The following is an 8,798-nucleotide window of genomic DNA, read 5'->3' as shown; positions in this document are numbered from 1 at the left end:
CTTAACAGTGTGTTGCAACACAACTGCTCTGTAGGCCTCATGAATAGTACAAACTTGGGGGACTTTGGCTGGATACTGATCCAACACACGTCTGTAACTCTCGGTTAAAGCAAAAGCTACACCTCTCGTAGTAACCTCGGCGACTGACATAACCTTATCGGGAACGTCACAGCAATCCTTGACGAGTGCAGCTAATGCACTGTCAATAGAATACTTATCGGCGAGATCCTTAATACGATCGGCCTCAAAAGTGTCATTCTGCCTTCTAGCGTCTTGTCGACGACTAGCTGCTCCTTTTCCTCTTGGGCGTTTCCGCTTAAGAGGTGGGGATCCACTCTTCCTACGCTGTTCGGCGGGTACGATATCAGATTGATCCTTGTCAGAATCCATCTTGTTGCAGCGTTTGCACGCGCTAATTCGCAAAAAATGTGGAACGCTTCACGATTTTGCGTGTCATCCTTGCGCAGGGGCCATGCTAATCTTCTCTGTATCGTTCCAATTTTAGTATATGTACTGCCGAAGCAAGTACAACCTTTTTTTTTTTTTTTTTGACTTGGAGAAAATCCCTCATGGAGACCCGCCGGCCCCGGGGGAAGCCCGCGGGTACTGTGAGACTCCTACTCACTAAAAACTCCAAGATGTCCCTCACCCAACGCCATATGCCGGAGTCGCGGAATCAATTTATACTCGACCGCAACTCCGACGGCGGTGGCCCACTCTACAGCGGGCCCCATCTCTGCGGGTTCCCTTTGGAACCCACCACTTCCCCCGTCTTCCCTGGGGAAGGCGCGCGGGGACATGCGCGCGACTTCTTCGGGCCTAGTGTGATGGGGTGGGACCGCCCCCGCGGTCGTCACCCCGGCCCGGTAGCGATCTAGGGGCGGCTTGGGCCGCCCCTGCCTGCTTGATCGCTGGGAGGGGAGGTGTCCATCCCCTCCTCTGCACTACTCCTACGGCCTGGGACCTGTGGGCCGGGCCGTTTCCCTCCCTTCCTTTTGGGCGGGGTGCACTTCTTGCTCCCCACCCAATGGTCTGCCGGTCGCCCCTGGGACGCACATACTGCGCATCTGGGGGCTGCGGCGCACGCTGCGACTTTGTGGCCCGCCTCTCCGCATCGGTAACAAAGCCCGCTGCGGTCTTCCTCCTGTGTGCATTGCCCCCTGACATGCCCACTTTGTAGGCATCGGAAGCACCGCAGCGGACGTTGCCGCAGCAGCTCCACCTTCGCGGACACCCATCCTAGCCGCATGTGACCCTCCGCCGTGACCTTTTTTACGGCCGCCATGGGGCCGCGGACCCAGCAAGACCCCAAGGCTTTGGGGCTGCTCCTTCTAATGGGCCCGACCTTGACGTCCCCGGCCACGCACTCGCCATCACGCGCAACGGCGGCGGCGACATCCTCCGGCGTTAGTGAGTCATCCAGGCCCATGACCCGCATTTCGGCGGTTTTTGAGGGCCTGGAGACCTCCAGAATCCGCCCCCCGGTTATTGCAGGCCGAAGCCGCATATCCTCTATACCGAGGGGGCGGAGGTCGATCCTCTCCTTTGCCTCCGTCAGGATGCTGGCGTAGGTGACGCCCTCCTTTTCCGCCGCTTCCCCGATGGTTATGACCACCGCCGCTGAGCGGGGCAGTCGCAACTTCGAAGGGAGCGGCGGGGTCGCCTTCTTGGGCGCCGGCTTCGCCTTCTCCTTTGCCGCCTGTGTGGCGGTGACCGTCTTCTGGCTTTCGGGGACCATAGTCAGTTTGCCCCGGTTTCCCCTCACTACCGTTGCCCACGAGGAGCAACCCGCCTCCGGTTGTGTTGATGGGGTAGCCGGGGGATTAACCATCGGTGGTTGTCCCCCTTGCGCAGCCTTGGGCGCTTTCTTCCCCTTGCCCTTGCCTTTCTTGGCCTGGGGAGCAGAACCCCGACCGCCCTCGTTCTGTGCGGCAGGCTGGGAAGCCACCTCGGCGGATGGTGGGTGCCGGGGGTTGGGCCGTTGTTGTGGCCTGGACTTCTTCTGATGGGCAGGACTTAGCAATCATGGTCTTCACCTGCTCCATGAAGTTCCCCATCATAGACCCCATCATGGACCGAACGGTCCCTCCAACGTCCCGCATTATCTGCGCCCTGAAGGAACTTAAATTGGTTCCACTTTCCGCCTCCTGGGATGGAGCAGCCGGCGCAGCCGCTTTTGCAGCGCGAAGCTCGGCGACCTCCCTGCGCAGGTCCTCCACTTGCTTCTCCAGCCGGAGATTCCTTACTAAGAGGGGCGAGACCGAAGTTGGGAATAGATCACCCTCAAGGGTGGCCACCTCCTTTGTTATTCCCTCCAGTCTGTCCTTCAGGGCCTTGATGAAGGTGCCCTTCAGGTTCGCTGACCTCCGGATGATGTCCTCCATGTCCTCCGTATGTTCCAGGACGGCCAACCTAACCCTCCGAACCACCTCCCCGGCTGGCGAGGTAGGGGGATCCAGTAGGGCGACGTCTTTCCTCCGTGCCGCCGTCTTTGAGGGACCGGCTTTGGATTTGCCAGCTGATGTCCTTCCTCCTTCAAAGAATTCATATCGGAATTCGTCACAACCGTTCCGTATACAACTCTCATCTCCCATTACCCTTTCTCCCCCCATCCTAGAATTTTTTAACTATTTTTCCCGTCATCCCCTCGACCCCCCCCCCGTCGATTGACACCACCCTCGTCCGATTCTGACGATTTTTTTCGAAAAATTGTCAAACCGAGGTTACCTAAGCGGTGATATTTCATACAAAATATTCCTAACGTTCTTTAAGTAAAACATCGTTTTCTCGTAATTGTGTCCAAGCAGTCGCAATCTCGTTCTTGTTGTTGGTTTCATCCGGTCTAGTCGAGGATCCCATTTCCTAAAATCTATACCCCACCACAAATCACCCCCCCATTTACTAAAAATCTGGAAAAAACAGTTACAAATTAGTGAAAATATAATAAAAAAATACACATATTCATAAGTTTCATACTCACCGGGTCGTTTCCTTCGGGAACTTTTGTTGTCTTGGTGTACTGTATTTAAATATTTATATAAATAAAATGCTAAATTGCGCTTCACATTTAATTAGGCCGTTCCCGCCATTTTTACAAAACAGGCTCTGTCAACTGCACAGAGTACGTTATGAACAATATTAATTATGCCACAGACTATATATACTACAATCCCTCCCCCAATTATTTTAAAAATTATACAAAATGTTTTTTTTTACAACAAATTACATTTTAAAACTAATACTAATAATTAACTTTTTTGTTTCTCGTGGATCTTATTGGATTACGGCCTCTATTTATAACATTGGGCACTGCTTCTGTAACTAACATATCATCAGCTCGAGTATCCTCCGCTATTTTCGTTATAGTTGTTGAATCTGATAGACCAGATATTCCTTCTCCTGGGTCTATATCTATGAGCGGTGATGTTATTGTTCCCATGATTCCTTCATTGGCTACTTTTGTAGAACTCTCTTCTGGTATGAATGATTCAACATGTGATGCTTGCGATGGATGTGTGATATGTGACGGTTTTGATGACTTTGGATTGCAGATATTTGGATCTGTTATTATCTCCTCCGGAACTACTGATTGATATACTGTCTCTGGAACTGTCTCCTCGTTTCCATTTCTGTTTGTTCCTTCTGTACTAGAGTATTCTCCATTTAAACTAACCTCGTCTGAACTTTGACGTGAAATTGGCCCTTTGTATGACAATAACTGATCCACATGTTTTCTTATATAACAATTTAAATCATGCACAAAAATAACATACATCCTAGAACCGATTTTTCGTTGTACAGTTCCCAATTTCCAAATATATTTCATACCATTTTTAAATACATGTTTCACCAATACCTTACTTCCTATCGAAAAATCTGTTCTGCGATGTCCCCCATACTGTTTACTCTGTGAGATCTGTTTAACAAAAACATTATTTTGAGCTGTGGATGCTAACGACACTACTGGAGTATTTTCAGGTAGAATAACACGTAATAAATCAAACCGACAGCGCAGTGGCCGCCCTAATAATAATTTAGCAGGTGAAAATCCGGTGGTACAGTGTGTTGAATTGCGATAATTGAACAAAAAATTGTTTAATTTTTTTACAATATCTCTTACATGCGTAGTTTCTTTTAATATATTCCGTACTGCCCTTTTTATTGTTTTTACGCTATTTTCAGCCTGACCATTAGACTCTGGGTGGTATGGTGATATTGTAATATGTTTTATACCATTCAAGTCACAAAAATCTTTGAACTGACTAGAACAAAAATTCATTGCATTGTCTGTCACTAACGTATGAACTAATCCGAACCTGCTAAACATCTCATCTAATTTATTTATGACTGACAAAGTGTCAGTTCCCGACATCAAAAAACACTCAATCCATTTTGAATGGGCATCGACAGCTATCAAAAATTGGTACTTATCAATTGAAAACATGTCCAAGTGAATACGTTTCCAAGGTTCTGTCGGAAATGACCACGGTGCGAGAGGCGACCGGGGAGGTGAACTACGAAAAGAGTTGCATAATCTGCACGAACCTATTTTCTCTTCAATGTGTCTGTCAATATTAGGCCACCAAAATCTAGCCCTCGCCTCAGTTTTCGTTCGAACTACACCGAAATGTGAACTATGCAATTCATTTAATATGCGCTCTCTAAACTTATGCGGTATTACTACTTTGTGACCTCGTAAAATACACTTATTTTCAAACGATAATTCAAAACGACACATAAAGTATTTTAACATCCATGTCCGACATCTTAGGAGGCCAACCCGTATTAATATAATAAGCTACTTTCTTTAAAATTTCATCTAATCCCGTTTCCTTTTTTATATCCTCTACTGTTATTGGTTTTAAAATAGAATCGTCAATAAAGTTTATATAAGTCGTACGATCAATATCAAAATCATCTTCACTGTCGAGCAAACCTACGGAACTTACACTACGCGATAAAAAATCTGCTACATTATTATCGCCCTTGATGTATTCAATTTTAAAATTATATGCTGATAAAAATAAAGCATAACGCTGCAGTCTATTAGCTGCCATCTCTGGTATTCCTTTTTTATTACCAAAGATTGATAATAAAGGCTTGTGGTCTGTACGCAAAATAAAAGGTACAGATCTTCCATATAAATAATGATGGAATTTTTTAATTGCAAATACAATGGAAGTAGCTTCTTTTTGTATTTGTGCATAATTACGTTCCGTTTTAGACAAGGACCGAGACGCGTAGGCCACCACACGCTCGGTGCCGTCGGGTTGTCTCTGCGCCAGCACTGCTCCTAGACCTAGCGGCCCGGCGTCCGCTGTCACTATGGTCTCGTACTCTGGACTGAAATGAGCTAATACCCGATCCGATGACAATTCTAATTTTATTTTATTAAAAGCAGAATTCTGGTCCTCTCCCCAATTCCATTTTGTGTCTTTTTTTAATAATGCATGTAAGGAACTCAACACACTAGACGTATTAGGAACAAAACATCTATAATAGTTCACCATCCCTAAAAATGATTTGAGCTCTGTAACATTCTTCGGACAACTACAATTTAAAATAGCCTTGACCTTACTTTCAGCTTTATGTAAACCATTACGATCTATACGAAAACCTAAGTATTCTACACTATCCTTAAATAGTTCACATTTTTCTCGTTTTAACCGTAGACCTGCTTCCTGTAATCTTCCTAAAACCTGTTCCAACCTTTCGAGATGTTGTTCCTTAGTACATCCTGTGACTAAAATATCATCTAAAAATATACATGTACCCTCTATATCTGCCAGTAACTGTTCCATTGTCCGCTGGAAGATAAAAGGTGCGTTAGACAAACCAAACACTAACCTATTATATACAAATAAACCTTTGTGGGTGTTAATACATGTTAAATATTTAGAATCATCTAATTCTAGCTGATTATAGGCCCTACACAAATCTAATTTAGAAAATTGCAACCCTCCATGTAGTTTTGCAAATAAATCTTCAATGCGTGGCAATGGATAGTTTTCCAACAGTAATGCTTTGTTCAGCGTTACCGAAAAATCACCACAAATCCTTATACCGCCATCTGACCGTAACACAGGAACGATGGGTGTGGCAAATTCGGAATGTTCTACTTTTTCTAAAACACCTAGATTCGACAATCGTTGCAACTCGTTTTCTACTTTTTGTTTTAATGCCAAAGGTACCGGACGAGCCTTAAAAAACTTTAAATGTACGTCGGGTTTTATTTTAATATTAATCTTATATTTATTAAATGTACCTAATTCATTTTTAAATAGCGTTTCGTACTTTTGCATCAAAAATATATCAACATCTTTTTCTAAATAGTTACAATTGTGTAATTGACTACACAACTTTAAATTAAATATGCTTATAAAATCCCGACCTAACAATGTTGGTTGATTTCCGTCAGTAGCAATAATAAATAATTTAATCAACTTAGTACACCTCTCAAAAGTGATCGGCAGAGATACGTATCCCAACGGCGATATTTTACTTCCATTATAGCAATTCAACACCACATTACACGACTTAAGGTTGTATTTACTTTTAAAACACAACTCGTATATGTGAGCCGGCAGGACTGACACCGCGCTGCCGCTATCTATCTCGCACAGAACGTCGCTATGGCCTATAGACACCACCTGGCGCATCGGTTTTCCGTCCACACACTCTATACTAAATAAATCAAAATTACCTTCAACCATGTCGTCGTGATCATCCACAGCCAAGTATTTACAATTTTTAACCTTAGATTTACACATTCGTTGTAAATGACCTTTATTATTACACTTTCGACATATGAACTCAGCATAACGACACTTTTCTTTTGTATGGTTTTTATACCCACACACTTCACAAACCACATTTTGATTAACACTATGACGAGCAGTTAAATGTAACCGGCGAAGCTCCGCCGCCGCCGCGGCTTCGGTGCGGGCGGTGCGCAGCGCGTAAACCGGCTCCTCCTGGAGCTGAGGCCGCCGCGAGCCAGCCGCGCCGCCCGCGCTCTCTTCTGTCTGCGACGCTTGCAATGCGATCCGGGCACATCGTACATTCTGCGCTATTTCTAACGCCCTATTAAACGTTAGCGTATCAATGGATTCTGCAAATAATTTCTCTTTCTCTCTTGCGTTTTCCAATCCCAGTACAAAACGATCTCTCAAAGCGGTCTCCAGCTCTGTTTTAAATCCACAATACTGCGCTAAATGTCGCACTCGTGCCGCCCATTCAGCCAAATCTTCTCCTAATCGTTGTTCTGCCTTATAAAATTGATAACGTTCTGCAAATGTACTCTTTCTTGAAGAAAAATGAGTATCTAATTTCTCCAAGAGATATTTATATTCTTCACTTTCTAATGGCGTAGGAAAAATGATATCCCGCGCTACGCGGTATGTGTCGTCCACCAAAGCCGTTAATAATAATGCTCGCCGTTTTATTCCACTTTTATCATTCTCTTCATTAATATCATTTGCGGTGCAGTACTGAATAAATCGACTTTTGAATATGCTCCATTCCTGAGAGCGGTGGTCAAAGGTGAGGCTACCGCCAAACATTATGTTTCCGTAACCAGCCATCACATACATTAACAATAAAATTTTATTAATGCAGACTTAATTATACACGTGAATTATTACTCGTCGCCAATTTGTACTGTATTTAAATATTTAAATAAATAAAATGCTAAATTGCGCTTCACATTTAATTAGGCCGTTCCCGCCATTTTTACAAAACAGGCTCTGTCAACTGCACAGAGTACGTTATGAACAATATTGTGCTGGCCGCTGCCCCCGGGAGTCGGAAGGCGCGTCGGCAGGCACCGAGTCGCTGGTACGCCCGGACGTCAATCTATCCTCCTCGAGGTGAGAGAGTGCCCTTTTCAAAGCACTCCCTACCTGAAGGGCCTCAATCAACGCCGCGGGCGCGTTGCGGGTGAAGGACCAGGTGCCTCTTTATAGGCACCACGATGATTCGTCCTGAGAAGGACGTTTACACGATGCTGATGCGACGGTGACACGATGCGATGACACGATGCGTGAAAAGGGTTGTGACGACTATGCTTGACGATGGCGATGATGGACGGGCAGTAAATGAGAAAACGGTTCTTGTGGTTCAGAATGCAGAGGCGAGGAGAATTTCTTCAGTAGTTGATGTCGCTATTCAGAGGTTGAATTCGCTCTTCAGAGATCTATTTCGCTATTCAGAGGTCTATTTCGCTATTCAGAGGTCTATTTCGCTATGATTTGTAGCGTTTTTGGACGCTACTTATATACGATTTTTGGCTACTAGCCAGCGGACCCTTGGCCGCCCTATTCTCCTCACCCCTTTATATAATTTTTATTATATTTTATCAATCTTACATTTTGTGTTTACAATTTGTGCATCAAACGACAATATTATTTTTAATTTACATTTTTATTATGATGTGTGCGCTGCGTGACGTGCGGTTTAAGAATAATTCGCGATTTCGCGGATCGCGCCTTTTATATGACCTCGCTCCCCTTCCCCCTCATATATATATAGCGCGGGAGAGCGAGGTCGCGCGTCAGTCGAACGAATGCTGCCGCGCAACGCACATTACAATTACATAATGATACTTTAAAAGATCCCTTTTATAGTTTATGCCTATGTATTTTGGGATCTATTTCTTATACTATATTCTATTCTGTTCCTATTTATTTTCAGGGGATTGAAACCACAACCATTATAATCATTTATTTGTCATCTTATCCTATATATCCAAGCATTTTCGTAAATAATAAAGTAATTAAATCTCTATAAACTTATCCCTA

At 44.5% G+C, this 8,798-nt stretch overlaps 1 non-coding gene across 1 annotated transcript; it reads right to left on the bottom strand.

The window, feature by feature from the left end:
• Positions 1–422: 422 nt before the first annotated feature.
• Positions 423–529, bottom strand: LOC131848764 (U6 spliceosomal RNA). Its single transcript, XR_009357775.1, has one exon. It is a non-coding gene; the product is annotated as a U6 spliceosomal RNA (small nuclear RNA).
• Positions 530–8,798: the final 8,269 nt, after the last annotated feature.

Source organism: Achroia grisella, unplaced genomic scaffold (genome assembly GCF_030625045.1).
Source record: "Achroia grisella isolate CSIRO2021 unplaced genomic scaffold, CSIRO_AGI_Agris_v1 utg5850, whole genome shotgun sequence".
In the NCBI taxonomy this organism is placed as follows: Eukaryota; Metazoa; Arthropoda; class Insecta; order Lepidoptera; family Pyralidae; genus Achroia; species Achroia grisella.
The sequence above is the reverse complement of the archived record's forward strand: the minus strand, read 5'-3'. Positions and strand labels throughout refer to the sequence as shown.